Genomic DNA, 20,784 nt, shown 5'->3' on the forward strand with positions numbered 1-20,784 from the left:
CCTGGTATTCATTATGATAAACTTCTGAAAGCTGACAGATGACGGTGGCAATCAGTGTTGATGAAAACTGCAAATTAGGTTCAGACTTCATACACCAGAGAACAGGGTTAAAAAAGAATGGAAGGGGGAGGGAAGCACCCCATTGATAATTATTGGAAGAAATTATTCCAGGTTTACAATCTGTTTTTAATCTTTTGAAGAAGCAAAAAGCTTTTAAGCTTGTCGGGATGTTTCAGAGACGAATATGATAGAGCCAAATAAATTAGCTATTTGTCAAATGAAGTGGGATTGTCTGCACAACAAATGTGTAGTCTGTCTGATATTCATAAACACAGCTATTTACATAAATTAACAGAATAGAATTTCTCAGAACATCATAGTCATCACCCAGTTCCAAAAACTATGTGGCATTACTTTCTTTCTATTTTTATTTATTCTCCATTTTTTTCCCCCACCTCTCTGATGCGCATTGAATGATCGCAGGGGTGCCAGCAACCCCTCACCCTGCATCGGGTTCAGTCTTCATAGATGAACCAAGGAACTATATGGTGATTTCCAACTGATAAGTGGGAACCCAGCAAATCGGGTGGCATGCCTGTCTGGGAGCAGTAGAAAGGCGTCTCCACTCATTTTAATAGCCAGGCAACCTGCCAAAAGCTCAGCCAATGAAATCGGGAGCTGTAGCCAGGGAAGATGGGGATTAGTCCCCTGCACAAATGAGGCCTAGATGGATAGGTCTCTGTCACGGAATTGGGAGGAAGCCAGAGGCAAGGAAGGCCACTACTGCTGCTCTGCTCAGTCTTCACTTTAAAGTGGCAGGTTCAGCCCTGATTGCTTAATCGAAGACCAACCTGTGTATTTAAAGAAGAGGCGTGCTGGCTTGGGATAGGTGTTCTGGCCATCTGCAGTTTAATGTTCCAGTTATCCAGATCAGGGCGGAAAGGAGTGATTAAATGTTTAACTCAATTTTAACTGCCCCCACCTCGTTACTGGCAGGATGTGGGTATTAATATGCACCTTCATCTGATCCACCACTCCTGCCCCCACCACTAATCCCTCAGAACTAGCAGACCATTCTGCTGTTGAGGGGGGCTACAACTGCCTCAATTCTGTTATTATTCACTGTGCACTTTCCAACTGGGGCACAGTCCAGAATGGGAGCTGCTTTAAATCATGCCTCATGTGCTTGACAAACTGATAGCTGTTGCTTTAATAACAGTTCAAACTTGAAGTTTTAGATGATTTTCTTCCATTAATCTTGCTCAGTTCTATATGAATGAAAGGAACTTCCTCAACGAAATACAGTAATTTGCTGAGACATAAACTGCCCCTTTTAAACCCTAAAGGTTGTTTCCTATAAGAGCTTATACTTATTTCTGATCCCTTAAACTACCCACCCACTGTCGCCACTCCCACCACCCCCATCAAAATCTCAAATAGTCCCCTTATATTGAATTGAGGTTCATAGTCTCTCATTTGAGGGCTCCTTGCTTACCTCTTTTTCAAAGCTGTGGTTCATTTTCACTGTTTTGCAATCCATTTGCTGTGTCCCAATTGTGATGAGTTTTCTAAGGTATTGATAAGGAAATTTCCATTCTCTTCATTCAACTACATCAGTGCTTGGATGGAAATTTCCACACCCTGGAGCCTTGTTCAGTTTCGGACTCCTGAAGATTGCCATTGTTTATGATACCAAGAAATGCCTTTCATTTTAAAATTATGTTTCTCCCTCCGACCCCATTTTAAAGTGGTTAAAAAAAGTCACCAAATAATTCAATGTTCTGCTATTTCACTGTCCTCAGATACTACCTTGCAGCTGTTGAGTTTTGTGGATAAATGCATATAATGCAAGCAAGTGTACGTGCATGTTTGTGCGCATAACATTAAATAAATTGAAATAATGACACTCAGTTGAGTTTGTGTAAATTCTGAGTGGTCAGTGTTCCTAACAAACTAATTGACTTTTTTTTTAACCTGCATGCTGAAAGCACTGATCAGAACAGTCCTTCCCCGATTGAGATCACAGGTTGAAATCAAGGTTTGGTGGATGGCGCTTTGGAGGAAATAATTAAATGGTCAATCAGATCATTGCATGTTTTTTCCATGATTCCTAATTCTGAATGCATTGAACAAAGGATGGAATGCCTGCTTCTTTCCCTTCAGCTGGACTATTTGTACTGCATTCTAAGGGAAGAAGTATTTGGCCCTGTTTCATGCGAACCACACTTAAACATCTAGTAATAAAGGAATTCGACTCTGTCAACGGCCCAATTCTACCATCAACCACATGCAAAATCCCAGTCGAGAATTGGTTTAGCATTATTAAAACAAAACTGAGGAAGCATTTCTAGCTGGCTTATGCCATGTCTGTTTTGGAGCTGCTTTAGCTGAGAGAGTTGTGGTGGTATATTACCACACACCTACATTCTGGCTCAGTTTACTAAATAGCATATGGACAGGGGCATTGCAGTAAACTCACTGCTGTGTTGAACAACAATCAAGGCTAATAGAATTAAGGCTCTGTTACAAACACTTCAGATTAAAGCAAGTATGGAGGAACTGTTCTGTGGTGGAATTGTATGTGATTTGTATGTTGAAATGAAAATACATAGCTAATAGCAGCATGTGGCACAAGGTTCTCATTCATGCATACAACATTTATTCTGTTTGGTATATTTTAATCGAAAGGAAATAAGTTAGGATAAATGAGACTCGTTAAGAAGGAAACCCCCCTCAGGGGACACTTGTAAAAATGAGATTTTTCAAATCAGTATGATCTGACCTTTTTTAAACCATACTTTTTGAGGTATTAATATTCATTGATTTTTATATATGGATGTATTTACTAGAAATCCTATTGTATTAACTTTAAAGAGTAAACCAGTTAATAGTCCCTGAACAGTTTGGAACTCAGATACATTTTATTCCACAAATAAAGGAAAAGTGTTTACCTTGGGTTACAAGACAAAATGCCAATGCAAAGCTGTTTCATTTTATGCTGACCCTTAAGTTGCACACAGAGACCTGACTCCAGATTAAAGCTGTATGATGATCGCTGGAAGTTGGATTCCCACTTTGCTATAGAGTCGAGGCAAGTCCTGTTCTGTACTTAGTCTAAACTTCAGCATTTGTATGAACAGAAATTGAGTTGCACCAACACTGGAGTTGTAGCTTAAGTGCAGCCTTCATTACCATAGGATAGAGTTTATTTGTGATTGTTGTTGGGCAGTTACTGAAAAAGACACTCACCCAATTTATGTGGCATAATAGTTTAATACTATCTTGGCTCTGAAATGAGAATACAGACTTGGACTCATTCCAGGGGTTTTATTTGTTATAAATCAAGAATTTTTACACTGTCAATTAAATATTGTTTTATTTGCAAAGGACCAAGCCTCTGCATTTAAATTCTGATCAAATTTATGACAGAGAATAGGCAGTGTGAAATTTCCATGATGCTGTGCCTTCCTATCTAATATATTTAATCCCTGACCCTTTTGTTCAACTCATTAACTGCTTTTATATTAACGCTCTTAGATTGGATTCTCAAGACTTGCACCCCTGAACCAACTCTCACCACTTGTGTTGCTGAATCTAGCAATTGACTGATAAACATTTTTTTTGCACTATTGAGTCTGAAAAGAGGATAAGGGAGTCAGATTGAACAGTACAGTATAAAAACCTAAACTTGGCTTTTGGAAGCATTTTTCCCAGAAAATGAAGTAAAATTGCACCAGAAAAGGTGATTTTGTAAAGCATTAACTTAGCCGATAACCTTGCATGTCATAAGGGGAGAATTTATTCATTCTTTGGATGTGGATGTTACTGACAAGGCCAGCATTTATATCCCGTCCAATACAACTGAGTGGCTTACTATGACGTGAAGAGGACAACGAAGGGTCAACCACATTGGTCTTGCTGTGGAGTCAAATGTAGGCCAGACAGGGCAAGGAAGGAAGATTTCCTCCTCTGAAGGACATGAATGACAATCCAGTAATTTCATGGCCACTATTATTGATACGAGTTCTCTATTGCAGATTTATTTATTGACTGAATTTAAATTTCCCAGCTGCTGTGGTGGGATTTCAACTCATGTCTCAGGATCATTTGTCCAAGCCTCTGGATGACTCGTCTATTAACATAACCACGATACAAGCATACCTCTGTCTTCCTGCCTACCGCATGTATCAAAATTCATTTTGCACAAGATTGCTAGCAAAATCAAGTTATAAAATGTTGTATGCTAAATTTTCTGGGCATAGCAGTGTAATATAATGAGTCTTATATTTTGTAACTGTTTCTAACATTTAGCTCTGGATATGGCTCCAGCTAGTTTTGGCTGTTACAGAGGCTACTGATGGCCCTTGTTGTTTACGTTGAACTGCAGTATGGTATCCCCATTGAACAGTTGTCAATTGAGATGTTATTTATGTATTTATTGAGGGATAACAAAGATTTATAAATGGTAAATAGTACGGTCAGGATATGTTGTGTTAAAATGATACCCAAAGAGTTAACTAAAATACTGGAAATACTCTAAATATGGCAGCATTTGTGGAGAAAGAAAGAGACCAAGTATTTCAGTTCAATGACCGAGTCAGAATTGGAAAAAATTAAGAGATCTAACAGGTTTTAAACAGGGACAGACATGAGAAAGGGGGAAGGGCAGAAAAGAATAAACAGCTAAGTCTGTACCAGAGGAGATTATGCACTGTTTGAGGGGGCGATGGTGCAAGGCATAAGTCTGTGGCAATGAGGCAGTTGAAGATACAAAAATAAAATTCGGCCACAGAAGTGCCAGGCAACAACCATCTCCAACAAGAGAAAATCTAACCATCTCCCAGTGACATTCAACGGCATGCCATCACTGCATCCTCCACTACTAAAATCCTGGTGGTTACCATCGACCATAAACTGGGCTGGACCAGCCATTATCAATACTGTGGCTACCAGAGCAGGCCAGAGGCTGGGAATTTTGCAGTGATGAACTTATCACTTGACTTCCCAAAGCCTGTCCACCATCAAGAAGAAGCTCAACACGATCCAAGGCAAAGCAGCCCACCCCATTCACCATCTTAAGCTTCAATCCCTCCATCACTGACACACAGTGGTTGAAGTATATACCATCTCCAGGGCGCATTGCAGCAATTTTCCAAGTCTCCTTGGGCACCATCTTCCAAAGCCATGACCTCTAACACCTAGAAGATCATAGGCAGCAGGCATATGTGAACGCCACCACCTTCAAGCTCGCCTTCAAGTCTCGCACCTTCCTGACCAAAGTTCTCTCAAAGCTGCACTGCAACCCAGAAGTTCCCACATAGACCGAGCACAAGCCATCCCCTTTAAGTCACTGCATGTACGCAGTCATGCAAAAAAATCCATAGAACCTGTGCACTTAAATCACTGGGCCACGCATAACAAAAAATTGGAGGGACCTTTGATCTTGACTTGGAAATAAATGTCTGTTCCTTCACTGTCGCTGGGTTGAGGCAAAAGGAAGACAAATCAGAAGCACTAGAAGCTGGCATGGCCAGAACATATGTACCAGAAATACAAAAATTGGAAAAATGAAACACAATCATTAGATGAAGTAAGGTCCAAGGAAGTTTAATCAAGGGTAACTGTGGGAGTTGATGAGTTTATTGTCATGCCTCTGGAAATGGAGATAGAGAAGTCAAGGAAGGAAGGAGTCCAAGGTGATCCATGTGAATGGGAGGGGAGGATGGAAATTGGAAACAAGTTGCTGAAATGTTCAAGCAAAGGCTGAGAGCAGGAAACAGCACCAATAAAACACAATCACCTCATCAGATTGCATTGTTATCAGAAATGAATCTAAAATCTTGTTACTGTAAACAAAAAAAAATAGTGCTTTTATGCAGTGAAGTATTTTTGAAGTGCAGTGGCTTAAGTTGGCAGGCGCAGCCATTTTCATACAGCAAACTCCCACAGACACATGAGATAATTGATCAATTTCTTTAGGGTATGGCATTGTTTCTTGAAAGAATTATTTTTTAGGACACTGGAGGTGCTCTGGGATCTTCTAACAATCAACACAGCAGGCATGCGCAGTAAGGGGAGGCAGTGGCGCAGTGGTATTGTTGCTGGACTTTCAAATCCCAAGTTCAAATCCAACCTCGGCAGATGAATTCAATTAAAATATGGAATTAAAAGTCTCATGATGACCATGAAGCCATTGTCAATTGTCGTAAAAACCCATCTGGCCACAAATGTCCTTTAGAGAAAGGAAGCCTGCCATAATGGTCTACATGTGTCTCCAGACACTCAGCAATGTTGTTGACTCTTCAACGCCCTCTGAAATGGCCTAGCAAGCCACTCAGTTGTATCAAACTGTCAAAAAGTCTCGAAGGAATGAAACCGAACAGATCACCCGGCATCGAACTCAACCCAGGAAACAACGATGGCAAACTCAGCCCTGTTAACTCTGCAAAGTCCTCCTTACTAGTATCTGAGTGCTTGTGCCAAAATTGGAAGAGCTGTCTCTCAGACCAGTCTGACATAGTCATACTCATGGAATCATAACTTACAGAAAATGTCCCAGCACCGCCATCACCATCCCTGGGTATGTCCTGTCCCACCGGCAGTGTGGTATACAGTCAGGAGTGAGTTGCCAGACGAGCTCTCAACACTGACCCCAGACCTCATGAAGTCTCATGGCAGCAGGTCAAACAGCAGCAAGGAAACTTACTGCTGATTACCATGTACCACACCGCAATCAGCTGATGAATCAGTGCTCCTCCATGTTGAACACCACTTGCAAGAAGCACTGAGGGCGACAAGGGCACCGAATGTACTCTTAATTAGGGGACTTCAATGTCCATCACCAAGAGTAGCTCGGTAGCTCCACTACTGATCGAGCTGGTCGAGTTCTAAAGGACAGAGCTGCTAGACTGGGTCTGCAGCAGATGGTGAAGGAACCAACAAGAGGGAAAACAAACTTGAGCTCATCCTTAGATACCTTCCTGCTGCAGATGCATCTGGTCATGACAGTATCAGTAGGAGTGAACACTGCACAGTCCTTGTGGAAACAAAGTTCCATGTTCACGCTGAGGATGCCCTCTATCGTGTTGTGTGGCACTACCACCATGCTAAATGGGATAGATTTCAAACAGATCTAGGAACTCAAGACGGCATCCATGAGGCGCTGTGGGCCAACAGCAGCAGCAGAGTTGTACTCGACCACAATCTGTAACTTCATGGCCCAGCATATACCCCCACTCTACCGTTACCACCAAGCTAAGAGTTCAACCCTGGTTCAATGAAGAGTGCAGGAGGGCATGCCAGGAGCAGCTCCAGGCATACCTAACAATGAGGTGTCAACCTGGTGAAGCTACAACACAGGACTGCTTGCATGTTAACAACATAAGCAGCAAGTGATAGACAGAGCTAAGCGATTTCACAAATAATGGATCAGATCCAAGTTGTGCAGTACTGTCACATCCAGCTGTGAATGATGGTGGACAATTAACCAACTCACTGGAGGAGGAGGCTCTACAGATATTTCCATCCCCAATGATGGAGGAGCCCAGGACATCATTGCAAAAGATAAGGCTGAAGCACTTGCTGCAAACTTCAAACAGAAGTGCTGAGTGGATGATCCATCTCGGCCTCCTTCAGAGACCCCCAGCGCCACAAATGCTGGTCTTCAGCCAATTCGATTCACTCCACATGATATCAAGAATTGGCTGAAGGCATTGGATACTGCAAAGGCTATGGACCATGACAGTGTGCTGGCAATAGTACTGAGACTTGTGCTCCAGAACTTGCCGAACCATTAACCAAGCTATTCCAGAAAACTTACAACACTGGCGTCTACCCGGCTATATGGAAAATTGCCCAGGTATGTCCTGTACACAAAAAGAGCACAAATCCAACCCGGCAAATTACCCCACCCCATCAGTCTACTCTCCATCATCAATAAAGTGATGGAAGGGGTCTTCAACAGAGCTATCAAGTACCACTTGCTTAGCAGTAACCTGCTCACTGATGCTCAGTTTGAGTTCCGCCAAGGCTACTCAACTCCTGATCTCATTACAGCCTTGGTTCAAACATGGACTAAACAGCTGAACTCCATAGGTGAGGTGAGAGTGACTGCTCTTGATGTATAGGCAGCATGTGACCAAGTGTGGCATCACGGAGCCCGAACAAAACTGGAGTCAATAGGAATCAATTGGGGGCAGGGGGGGGTAAAACTCTCCAGTGGTTGGATTCATACCTAGCAAAGGAAAATAGTTGTGGTTGTTGGAGGTCAATCATCTCAGTTCCAGGACATCACTGCAGGAGTTCTTCAGGGTGGTGTCCTAGGCCCAGACATCTTCAGCTACTTCATCAATGCCCTTGCTTACATCATAAGGTCAGCAATGGGTTTGTTTGTTGATGATTGCACAATGTTCACCATTGGCAATGCCTCAGATGCTGAAGCAATTCATGTCCAAATGCAGCAAGACTTGGACAATACCCAAGCTTGGGCTGACAAGTGGCAAGTAACATTCACATCACACAAGTGCCAGGCAACGACCATCTCCAACAAGAGAGAATCTAAGCATCGTCTCTTGACATTGCTATCACTGAAACCCCCAATATCAACATCCTGTTGGGTTGCCATTGATCAGAAATTGGACAAGCCATATAAATACTGTGTTACAAGAGCAGGCCAAAGGCTAGGAATCCTGAGACGAGTAACTCACCTCCTGACTCCCCAGAGCCTATCCACCATTTACAAGGTACAAGACAGGAGTGTGATGGCATACTCTCTCCTTGCCTGGATGTGTGCAACTCTAACAAGACTCAGGCAGCTTGACACCATCCAGGACAAAGAAGCCTGCTTGATTGGCATCCCATCCACAAACTTTCATTTCTTCTACCACTGACGCACATTTGCAGCAGAATGTACCATCTCCAAGATGCAGTTGAGGAACTCACTGAGGCTCCTTAGACATCACCTTCCAAATCCATAGCCACTACTACCTAGAAGGACAAGAGTAGCGGATACATGGGAGCACCACCACTTGGAAGTTCCCCTCACCATCCTAACTTGGAAATATATCGCTGTTCCTTCACTGTTACTAGGTCAAAATCCTAGAACTCCCTCCTGAACAACACTGTGGGTGTACCTACACCACGTGGACTGCAGCAGTTCAAGAAGGCAGCTCACCACCACCTTCTCAAGAGCAATTAGGGTGGGCAATAAATGCTGGCCTAGCTAGTGAAGACCATATCCCTTGAATGAATTTAAAAAATCACTGAACCTCACTCATTGAAGTATCAATGCCTATTGAGAAACACCGTAAAAAGCCTGTGGAGGTTTATTTATTTGTAAGGAAAGAATGATTTTAGGGGGGCTACTTGATATGACAAGATCCAATGTATCTTCCTGTGATTTAAGAACAAAACAAAAACCCTGAGCATCACTTCTGAGAGACACTGAACTGCCAATTAAATATTAAAATGGGACCCAAAAGCACAACACATCCATTCATATTACGTAATGTATTTGACGGCTGCATCACAGAGAGCACTTAAATGTGTTACAACAGTTTGTTCTCGATTTAGGCATACCTTAGTTACATAGAGTCGCTTCTATAACAGTGGAATAATCTACACAAAATATTTAGAAGTAAAGAAAGTACTTAAATTTATATAGCATTCAGGGCGACCAGCTCCCATCAAAAAATTTAAGGACACTTTGGCATCAGCACAAAACTATAAGGGTGTGGGGATTCTGCCGGGGCGGCGGGGTGAGTGGCTGCAAGAGCATTTCAGGCTATTGGAGAGAAGATTGAAGAGGAGAGTGGGGTGAGTTTGCAAAGGTGCACGCTGCACATGCACAAAGCTCCAACATCTTAAATACAGGAAAGACAGAATCCCAGCCTCGAACAGCCCAAGACGTGGGACATCCAGTCCAATGACAGGACAATTGTGTAAAACCTAGATGGTTGGTTACCCTGATAGCATGTTTCACATCTTCAGGATATTTCCAAAGCCGTTTACAGAAAACTAGATAAGTGTAATCACGGTTGTAATGCAGAAAATGCTGCAGTGAATTTACATGCTCCAAGGTCCGGCAAACAGCAGGAGTGTAGGTGGCCAGATAATCTGTAACAAAAACAAAAATAGTTGGAAAAACTCAGCAGGTCTGACAGCATCTGTAGAGAGAAAGACAGAGTTAATATTTTGAGTCCGTATGACTCTTCATCAGAAATAAAGAGAAGTAGAAATGTAGTGAAATATAAGCTGTTTAAGGGGGGATGGGACAGGTGGAGCTGGATAGAGGACCAGTGATAGGTGGAGGCAAAGGAGAGATTGCCAAAGATGTCATTGACAAAAGGACAAAGGGGTGTTGACGGTGGTGATATTAGCTAAAGGATGGGCTTATGGTGACGTTAAGGGTAAAAAGCAGGGTGAGCAAGTGACAGATGGCCCTAGTGGGGGTGGGGTGGGGGGAAGGTATCAAAATAGGTTAAAAGGTGGAGATAAAACAATGGATGGAAATAAATTTAATAAAAATAATAGAAATAGGTGGGAAAAGAAAAATATATTTAAAAAAATATATAATTATTAGAGAAAAAGGGATTGGAAAGGGGATGGAGGAGAGAGTTAATGATCTGAAGTTGTTGAACTCAATGTTAAGTCCGGAAGGCTGTAAAGTGCCTAATCGGAAGATGAGGTGCTGTCCCTCCAGTTTGCGTTGAACTTCACTGGAACATTGCAGCAGGTCAAGGACAGATATGTGGGCATGAGAGCAGGGTGGTGTGTTGAAATGGCAAGCGACAGGGAGATCGGGCTCATTCTTGTGGACAGAGCTAAGGTGTTCCTCAAAGTGGTCACCCAATCTGCGTTTGGTCTCTCCAATGTAGAGGAGACCACATTGGGAGCAGCGAATGCAGTAGGCTAAATTGAGGGAAGTGCAAATGAAGTGCCGCTTCACTTGAAAGGAGTGTTTGGGACCTTGGACGGTGAGGAGGAGGGAAGTAAAGAGCCAGGTGTTGCACTTTCTGCAGTTGCATGGGAAGGTGCTATGGGAGTGGTTTGAGCTGTAGGGGGTGATGGAGGAGTGGACCAGGGTGTCCGGGAGGGAACGGTCCCTACGGAATGCCAACGAGGAGTGAAGGGAAGATGTGCTTGGCGGTGGCATCATGCTGGAGTTGGCAGAAATGGCAGAAGATGATCCTTTGAATGCAGAGGCTGGTGGGGTGATAAGTGAGGACAAGGGGGACCCCATCATGGTTCTGGGAGGGAGAGGAAGGTGTGAGGGCGGATGCGCGGGAGATCCGGCAGACATGATTGAGGGTCCTGTCAACCACTATGGGTGGAAAACCTCGGTTAAGGAAGAGGAACTGTTTTGGAAAGTGGCATCATCAGAACAGATGCGATGGAGGCGAAGGAATGGGATAGAGTCTGTCTGTTGGTGTTAATTGCGGGATAAATGTTGTCCAGACCACTAGAAGAACTCTTTTTCTTGCATCGTACCTTGGGGTCTTTAACATCCACCTGAATGGACAGGGCCTTAGTTTAATCTCTTATTTAAAAAAATACATACATACAGGTGCAACACTCCCTCAGCACTGCACTGAGGTGTCAGCTTAAATTATGTGCTAATTTTCTGAAATACAGGTTGAATCCACAACTCCCTTCAGAGGCAAGATTCCTCCCACTGAGTCAAGCAGGCACCTGGCGGAAGGTGCTGACAATTCACTAATATATGTATCACACCATTACCCTTGTTCATTTGGAAGTTCAAAACAGCTATCCTCTAAGGATCAATGCTGGTTTGTGAACCTTTGCTTTAACTACTTTGGTGGAATGTAATGTGACCCATGAACCTATGAAAACCTTATGCATTTGGACATAAGATGCTGAGGTTTGTGCTCAAAATATAGCCTGCTGAATTACCCATGTTACAATAAATGACAAAGGCATTGTTAATTTTGTTTATGCTTGTTCAAAGTTTTGTGTAGAAATCGCTCATTGGCAACAATGGTGCTCTGTTCGAGTTTACCATACCTGAGCAATACGATCCACAATCCTTTTTCCACATGAAAGATTTTAGTGAATCAGAACTATATGGCTTCATGTAGAGGAGTTCTCCATAAATATGTTTGCAGTAGCATAACATTTACTCAGTTTTAAAGCAGGATAGCAAGAGATAGCAAAGACACTGACGAATGCATGGCTGTCTCTAGTTATGACCTTAAAGTTTACATGACCCTTCATGGCACCATTTTTTCTCAATCAAGTGTATCTGCAAAAATCAAACCATTTTATGACCCCAATTTGAAAATAAAACTATGTATTTTTTAGAACCTGTAAAAGTGGACAATACACCATCACAGGCATGGCCAAACCACAGCCCGCAAGCTGCATGCAGCTCTTTGACACTTAGTGTGGCTCGTGAAAAACTATTGGCTGAACGTCTCAATTTAATATAAACTTTGTTACGAAACCCAAACTTACCTGCTGATTGGGAACAGCGGTCAGGAACTGCAAGTCCTGAGAGTCTTCGGACTTCCCCCATATGTACAGGTCAGTAACGGGTTGCACGTGTGCACTTGAGCAACTTTTCATTCTTCAGGCCCTTGACCGGCCCCAAGTGCCTGTGCCTAGGGAAAAAAGATGGGCACGAAAACCAGGGTCAGGTGACCGGGTCCAGAGTGCCATAGTCAAGAATTGCCCTGGAGAGGGCGACAAGGACGAGGCCCCAAGAAGTGTTCCAGAGGCAAGGCGAGGAGGCAAGGGATAGGAGCAGGTCTCCAGTTGATTTAAGAAAAGGAGAAAACACTCTCCTGTGTAAGCTTTGTGAATGAAAATGACATTGTCAAGTTGTAAGAAATGCAAGCATGAAGGTGAAAACAGAATAACCAGAATGGAAGGAAGATTTTGCATTTACCCTTAAAGGCAGAGAACCTACGTACCTTATCTACAATGCATCACTCATTCACTACAAAAGCTAGTAACTTGAAACACCACTGCGGAAGCACAAAACTTTTCCATCTGAGTATCCTCCTAAATCAGAATTTTGGAAAAACAAGTTAACCGTGTTAAAATCATCCCTAAATAGCCAACAGACGCTACTTTCAACACTCATTAACGAAGCTAACACAATGACCAAAGCTAGTTTTGTTATAATGTGGAGTATTGCTTGTGCTAAACATCAATACCCTGATGGAGAATTTGTTCAGAAGAATATTGCTTATGTTGTTGCAGTTTTAGATCCAAATAACACAAAACTTCTGCGACTAATAACACAAATTCCAATTTCACTCCACACTACAATCAGGTGTGTCTCCCAGATCAGTGCTGATGTTGAAAGCAAACTACAAAACAATCTGAAAGTTCACAAGCAAACTTGAAATAGGGTGACTTCTGATAAGTCACTGGGGAACAGGTTGCCAGAGTATTTGCTGGGGTCGTATCTTCAAAGACCTGTGGGGCCACAGTGTCTGCCATCATTGACACTCTTTGAATGGAAATGTGTCTGAGGATCGAATGTTGTGGGGTAAGGATGTTGCAGTCAGTAATTCTCCATTAGAAATCTGTTTGCATGGGTTGCTGGATGGCATTATCAGATGAATGTTAAACTCCACAGGTGCTGAACAGGGGAAAGATGCTGAAGGCTATAGAGGGAAGACAATCATTGAAATAATACCAGTAAATTATAAATTTAAACACCTATATCTTATAATGTATTTATTTTTCAGTTGTATAGATAAATATTTCTGAAACTGCCACAACTATTCTCTATCCAGAACATGGTGAATAAGTGGCTGTGGTGAGTATTGCCAGTTTGGTGCCTTCAGATTAGGATAAAAGACTGCCTGGCCAATAAAGGTTTATATCCCATTTAGTGATACAGCACAAATTTACTGAAGAGTTAAGTGCTGTGGGTGGCAAACTGGTTTGTTAACGTAAATTTGAAGTATTTGAGGCTGGTGAGTGTTTACTGATGTGGCAAGAACAGCCATTAATAGTAGACATCCAAAATACTAAAACAAATGCTAGAAATATGGAGCATGTCTGTCGACATCTTGAAAGATAAAAAGAGGCTTTTGTTACAGTGCCTTTGTCAGAATATATATTTTGCCTTGTCTTCAAGTACTGAACTTTATATCTGATTTAGGTGATTAGAGTTTGTAATTTGTGTTCTTTTCAACCTGGAATGGTGAGGGAAGGTCCACAGACAAGAGAGACTCCAAATCATTTGGACTTGATATGCCTGAATCTTCTAATACTTAGTGGTTCTATGGCAATAGGATAAATTTATCAAAATCTGCCATCCCGTCCATTTAATAGTTTATATTTGATTCATGATTCATTCATATAATATTCATCAGCACCACTCTGATCTAGTCTACAGGTTTGGTTGACTCCTGGTTAGGCAAATTAAACCAACTGCCACTTTTACTTAAAAGAGAACTTGGGGGCTGTTCCAAGACACTCTTAATACTGGGAACACTTTTACACTTCCCAAATTCTAACACTAGTTGATTATTTGATACATACATTGAAAAAGCGGTTTCCATATGGATGTTTTCCCTTTCCTGCTAACAACTAAGAATTGTTTTGGAGGCATTATTTTGAGGTTTCCTTTTGTCACCGGACAACAAGAAGGCACTTGCTGCTGGATTATCCAGTGGCCAAGGACATTGGTGCATCAGTGCATGAAATATGAAGTATACACCTTCCAATTTAAAAAAAAATCTATCAGGTTGTTAAACTTCTAATTGCAGTTGGACCATCAAATATATTTGGTTACCTCATGCTTCCGCCTGTTGCTTTCTGTGTATCTCTTCCAAAAGAAGTACAGCTTTGAATGTCAGACAAGCAGATCCATGTGGTTTATATTAAAGTAACAATTGGGGAATTCTGTATGCTGCACAATGTTATACAAGTAAGAGAGGAATCTTGCTGTCATGAGAGCACTTTAATAATAGAGGACCACCATGAGGACTGCTCGAGTGGAGTTGTGTTTACAATGGCCTCTTCCTTTCAAGACAGTAAATTATAAATTTATCCTTAGTTCTTGATGCCTGTTAAAATGTGACTCGTTATACACAGCAGTGGTTGGGAAGGCCAATCATCTGATTGAAGCTACTTCATTTTCCAGCTGAGGCTGGACAGCAGCAAGGGTCAGAGACTGGAGCCCAGTTACCTGGAGCACAGGCGTGATGTGAATTGTGTTTGCAAGGAACTGTGCTGCAGTGGGCCCTCTTTGCAGTGGGGGGATATGTATCTGCGTATGATCGTACAGGAGCCATGCCAGTGTTTCACAGCAGAACCTGGCCTAAAATTGTCTTAGAAAGCCCTGGCTATTGGACCAAATTCCGTTCTGTCAAGACATACACCAACCACTCCATCTTTAAAAGAAAAACATGCATAGGCATTTTTCTCTCATCAAAATGAAGTTTGGGCCGGAACACCAAGACCTTCATGGGCAACCCTAACAGCGACAGGCTTGAGCGCTGCGCTGCCATCATAATTCAGGAACTCAGGCATCTCGACATCGATGTTGCTCTCTAAGTGAGACATACTGTGCAGGAGAAGGCCAACTGAATGAGCAAGGTGGCAGAAACATCTTTTTCTGGAAGGGCTTTCCACATGAGAAATGACACTTCGCCATCAAAACTGAACTTGCCTAGTGCCTTTTTGGGATAAGCGAGCTCCTCATGACTGCCCGGTTCATCTTAACAAGGAATTGACATGCCACTGTCATCAACACGTACGCTCCTACACTTGAGGTAACAATGAGGCCAAGGATGACTGACCTTAAGCAACCCCTAGCCCGAGTACCAGTGGGTGACAAACTGATCCTCTTTGGTGATTGCAACGCCAGAGCCAGGAAAGGTGAAAATCTTTGGAAAGATGTTTGGAAGGAAGGAGTAGGGAAAACAAACACCAACAGAGTCCACTTCTTGATGAAGTGTCGAGAACATGACATTCTTGTAACCAACACCCAGTTCCACCAGCAGGACAAGCACAAAACTTCACAAGAACATCCATGGTTTAAACACTGCTTGACTCTATAATTGTTCAAGCAAGAACTACATGTCAACATAAACCGCGCCATTTAAGGAATTGATGACTGCTGGACTCATCACCACCTTATCCAATCTCCCATCTCCATCAGCTTGGCCCCCAAATAGCAGAGGCGATAGAAGCAATGCCGCAAGAAAATAAATATTGCCTCAAAGATCCCACTAAGGTGCTCTTTCTCAGTTAGCCACCTCATTGCCAACCACGTAACTTCCAGTCACCAGGCACTATAGTGTGCGCACAATGACTGGTCAACTCCAAAGTCAACCAGAGCAAGCATCTGCAAGGAGGTCCTTGGCCTACCTACCAAGAAACCTTTTGACTGGCTTAACGAAAACAACCAAGAGATACAGGACTTACTCCACTGTAATCACAAAGCTTTCTCAGACTGGAAACTTCACCAAACCTCAAGAGGAATGCAGCAGTCTGACAGACATTTGAAAGCAATGGTACAGCGTAAAACTTTTGACATAAAGAACATATGATGGGTAGAAAGAGCATGTCAGATCCAACAACTCACCAGTTTTAGCAATCTAAAGAAGGGGATTATGCATGGTAATTGCTCTTCTGTTGTCCAAACAATTACCAAATTTTAAAATGCCTTCAGTTCCACCGGATGCTGGCTAAAAATAAATATTTGTCAGAATTGTCTTTTTGAGCATATGAACAGACTTGCATTTTTCTAGTGCATTAACCTTGAATTATTACAGATGTTATCACACCACAACAAAAGCATTCAAAACACTTTGCACAAAGTATCTTGAAGGCATATTTGTTGGTATATTGGTAAACAATGAAGCATTTTTGTTGCACAAACCACAATCCCACAAGGCTCCAATAAAATGAATCACTTTGTCTGTTTTAGTGATCATCACTGTGGAAAGAGTATTAGCCAGGGCACTATTCTACTCAGTAAGTTATCGGCTTCATACTACTATCTTCTGTCAGAGTCCACAGTTGTCTTTCTAATGCTTATTTACTTGACAGTAGTCAGAGAAGGAACCTTGAAATAATATGGGTGAGGAAAACCATTCTGCCCATTTGAGCTTATCCATGCAAAAAAAAGGCCTATGGTCCATTCCAGAGCCAAGGTATTTATTGAATAACATCTGTGTCTTTGCTTTCACAATGTTATATTAGTTCTTCATGCGAAGAGCTTATTAACACTGGTCAAAATTTGCCAATTCATGACCTACAGTTCTGAATGGATCAGCAACGCATCATTCAGCACATTTCTCCAATGAGTCATAAGTGAGCTTGTAAAATGACTAGACAGTTGCTTTGTTTCACTTTGTTTTTCATTCCTCCATTTCACTTTATCTTAATTAACCTTTTCAATCTTTCTGAATTCACTGACAATAGTTCCTATTCATGCTATTTTCCATATTTGAAATATTCATGTATCACCACTGTTCTTCAAAAAAGCACAGATTAAAAATTTCCATTAGGGCAGCAAATTCCCATTCATAGCAAATGAAATGAATGAGCAATTAATTGATCACCTGTTGGTAAATGGCTACATTGGTTAACATACTATGCTTCCCTCCACATAGTGCCATGAGATCTTCAGTATCCACCCAAGAGAGCAGATGGGACCTTTCTTTCAAGTCTTATCCAAACAATGTCAGTCTGTTTCAGATGCATAGGCGCTGAGATGGGCTTTAACTATTCAAACTTTTTACTCGAACAAGATTGTAATTAACTGAATCAAGCAGGCAGGAATCCATGTGCTTGGACAACCTCCGCTGGTCCTAAATCTCATGAAAAGTTCCATCTAGCAACAAGCCTATTTTGTTGAAATGTGAATTCAGTACAGGTCAAATGTTCAGTCTTGAGGGATGCCCAACCTGGTCACCAATTCATGTTCACAAACCGATGGATCACAATATACAAGATTGCTACTTTGAACCCGTGTTCCCCCTAAGCAACCCAAAAGTTTTCAACTTTTTCAAGTACAAACACGTTTCCATCTGTTCCTATTCAGATGAAGTTACATTGTTTCATAGTTTGCCATTGTGAGATTTGAACTCTTGATCTTGGGGTTACAAACCCAATACCATAACCACTTGGCTATTTAGGCCAAGCCCCCAAAAGTTTTTATGCAGGTTGCATTCAAGTCAACCTTAAGTAACTACACCTGTACGCCATCCAAAAAAAATTAAGGCCTCGCATAATTAAACTAATTGGTCTCACACTCCTAAAATAAATTAGAGGACATGTTAGGTGGAATCCTGTCTGAATTTTTTTTCTCAGATGAATTCCCCTCAACACTAATATCTCTTGCCCAAGAGCATAGAGGGCAGTTTAAATATTTACTTAATCCCTGGGGAGTGGAACAGGCACTGTTTCCTTTCAAGCGAAGGTTCCACTGAGATATAAATGCTTTTTTTCTCAGGTTTGACTGCACAGTTTGATTTCTTTTTTCAAAGCCAGAAAGTTAACTATTATAGTGCAGATGCTCCAGTTTCAGAATTGCCACAAGGTTATTAATGAAGTGAAATGGTGGCTACATGAAATAGTAGCATTAGACCCACTTTCTTCATTCTTATATCGAACGTTGGCATCGCAGGCTAGGCCAGCATTTTTATTGCCCATCCCTAATTGCCCTTGAGAAGGTAGTGGTGTGCCGCCTTCTTGAACTGCTGCAGTCTGTGGTGTAGGTACACCCACAGTGCTGTTTGGGAGGGAGTTCAACGATTTTGACACAGGAGCGGCGATATAGTTCCAAGTGAAGATGGTGTGTGACTTGGACGGGAACTTGCAGATAGTGTTCCCATACATGTTGCCCTTGTCCTTCTAGGTAATAGAGATTACAGGTTTGGAAGGCGCTGACCAAGGAGCCTTGGTGAGTTGCTGCAGTACATCTTGAAGATTGGACACACTGTTGCCACTGTGCATCGGTGGTGGAGGAGGTGAATTGTTGGAGGTGTTGGACGTGGTATCAATCAAGGGAGCTGCCTTGTCTTAGATGGTGTCAAGCTGCTTGTGTTGTTGGGGCTGCACTCATCCAGGCAAATGGAGTGTATTCCATCACACTCCTAACTTCTGCCTTGTAAATGTTGGCGCAGTCTGTGGAGAGTAAGGAGATAGGTGCCTCACCACAGAATCCCCAGCCTCTGACCTGCTCTTGTAGCCACCGTATTTATATGGCTAGTCCAGTTCAGTTTCTAGTTAATGGTAACCCTCAGGATATTGATAGCGGGGGATTTAACAATGGTAATGCCATTGAATGTCAAGGGTAGATGGTTGGATTTCTCTTGTGGAGATGGTCATTGCCTAGCACTTGTGTGACGTGAAGGTTACTTGACCCTTGTCAGCCCGAGCCTGACTGTTGTCAAAGTCATGTTGTGCATATGGGCACGGACTGCTTCAATTTCTGAGGAATCAGGAATGGTGCTGAACATTGTGCAACCATCAGTGAGCATCCCCCCTTCTGATCTTATAATGGAAGGAGCATCATTAATGAAGCATCTGAAGATGGTTGGGCCAAGTGCACTACCCTGAGGAGCTCCTGCAGTGATATCCTGGGCTGAGATGATTGACCTCCAACAACCACAAGCATCTTCCTTTGTGCTAGGCATAACTCCAAGCAGGATTCACCCAATTCCCATTGACTCCAGTTTTGCTAGGGATCCTTGGTACCACACTTGGTCAAATGCTGCCTTGATGCCAAGGGCAGTTGCTGTCATTTCACCTCTGGAGCTCAGCTCTTTTGTCCATGTTTGAACTAAGGCAAATGAGGTCAGGGGCTGAGTGACCCTGATGGAACTCAAACTGAGCATCAGCGAGCAGGTTGTTTCTGAATAAGTGGCACTTGATAGCACTGTCAACAGCCCCTTCCATCACTTTGCTGATGATCGAGGGCAGACTGATGGGTCAGCAATTGGCCAGGTTGGATTTGTCCTGCTTTTTGTGGGCAGGACATACCTGGGCAATTTTCCACATTACCAGTAGATGCAAGTGTTGTAGCTGTACTGGAACAGCTTGGCTAATGGTGCAGTAAGTTCTAGAGCACAATTGTTCAGTACTGTCGCTGGAATGTTGTCAGGTTCATAGCCTTTGCACTCTCCAGTGCCTTCAGCCATTTCTTGATGTCACTTGGAGTGAATCAAATTGGCTGAAGCCTGGTTTCTGTGGTACTGGAGACCTGAGGAAGAGGCTGAGATGGATCATCCACTCGGTGCTTTTGGTTGAAGATTGCAAATGACAAGGCTGAAGCATTTGCAACACTGTTGTGATGGGCTCGTCCATCATTGAGGACGGGGATGTTTGTGAAGCCACCTCCTCCAGTGGTTTGTTTAATTGTCCACCACCGTTCACGATTGGATGTGGCAGAACTACAGAGCTTAGCTCTGATCCGTTAGTTATGCAATCTCTTAGCTCTGCCTATCACTTGCTGCTAATTGGCATGCACATAGTCCTGTGTGGTACCTTCACTAAGTTCACACCTCATTTTTAGGTATGCCTGGTGCTGCTCCTGGCATGCCCTTCTGCATTCTTCGTGGAGCCAGGCTCGATCCACTACCTTGCTGGTAATGGTAAAGTAAGGGATATGCCAGGCCACGAGGTTACAGATGGTGGTTGGATACAATTCTGCTGCTGATGGCCCACAGCGCTTTATGGATGCTCAGTTTTGAATTGCTGGATCTTCGAAATCTATCCCATTTGGCACAACGGAAGTGCCACACAGCACTAGTAACATTAACAACAACTCAGTACAAAAGAAATTGGCTTTTT

At 42.6% G+C, this 20,784-nt stretch overlaps 1 protein-coding gene across 2 annotated transcripts in view; it reads left to right on the forward strand.

Annotated features, from left to right (window-relative positions):
• Positions 1 to 20,784, forward strand: part of chchd3a (coiled-coil-helix-coiled-coil-helix domain containing 3a) — a 328,691-nt gene that overhangs the window by 114,696 nt on the left and 193,211 nt on the right. The window lies entirely within an intron of this gene.

Source organism: Carcharodon carcharias, chromosome 13, assembly GCF_017639515.1.
Source record: "Carcharodon carcharias isolate sCarCar2 chromosome 13, sCarCar2.pri, whole genome shotgun sequence".
NCBI classification, from domain to species: Eukaryota; Metazoa; Chordata; class Chondrichthyes; order Lamniformes; family Lamnidae; genus Carcharodon; species Carcharodon carcharias.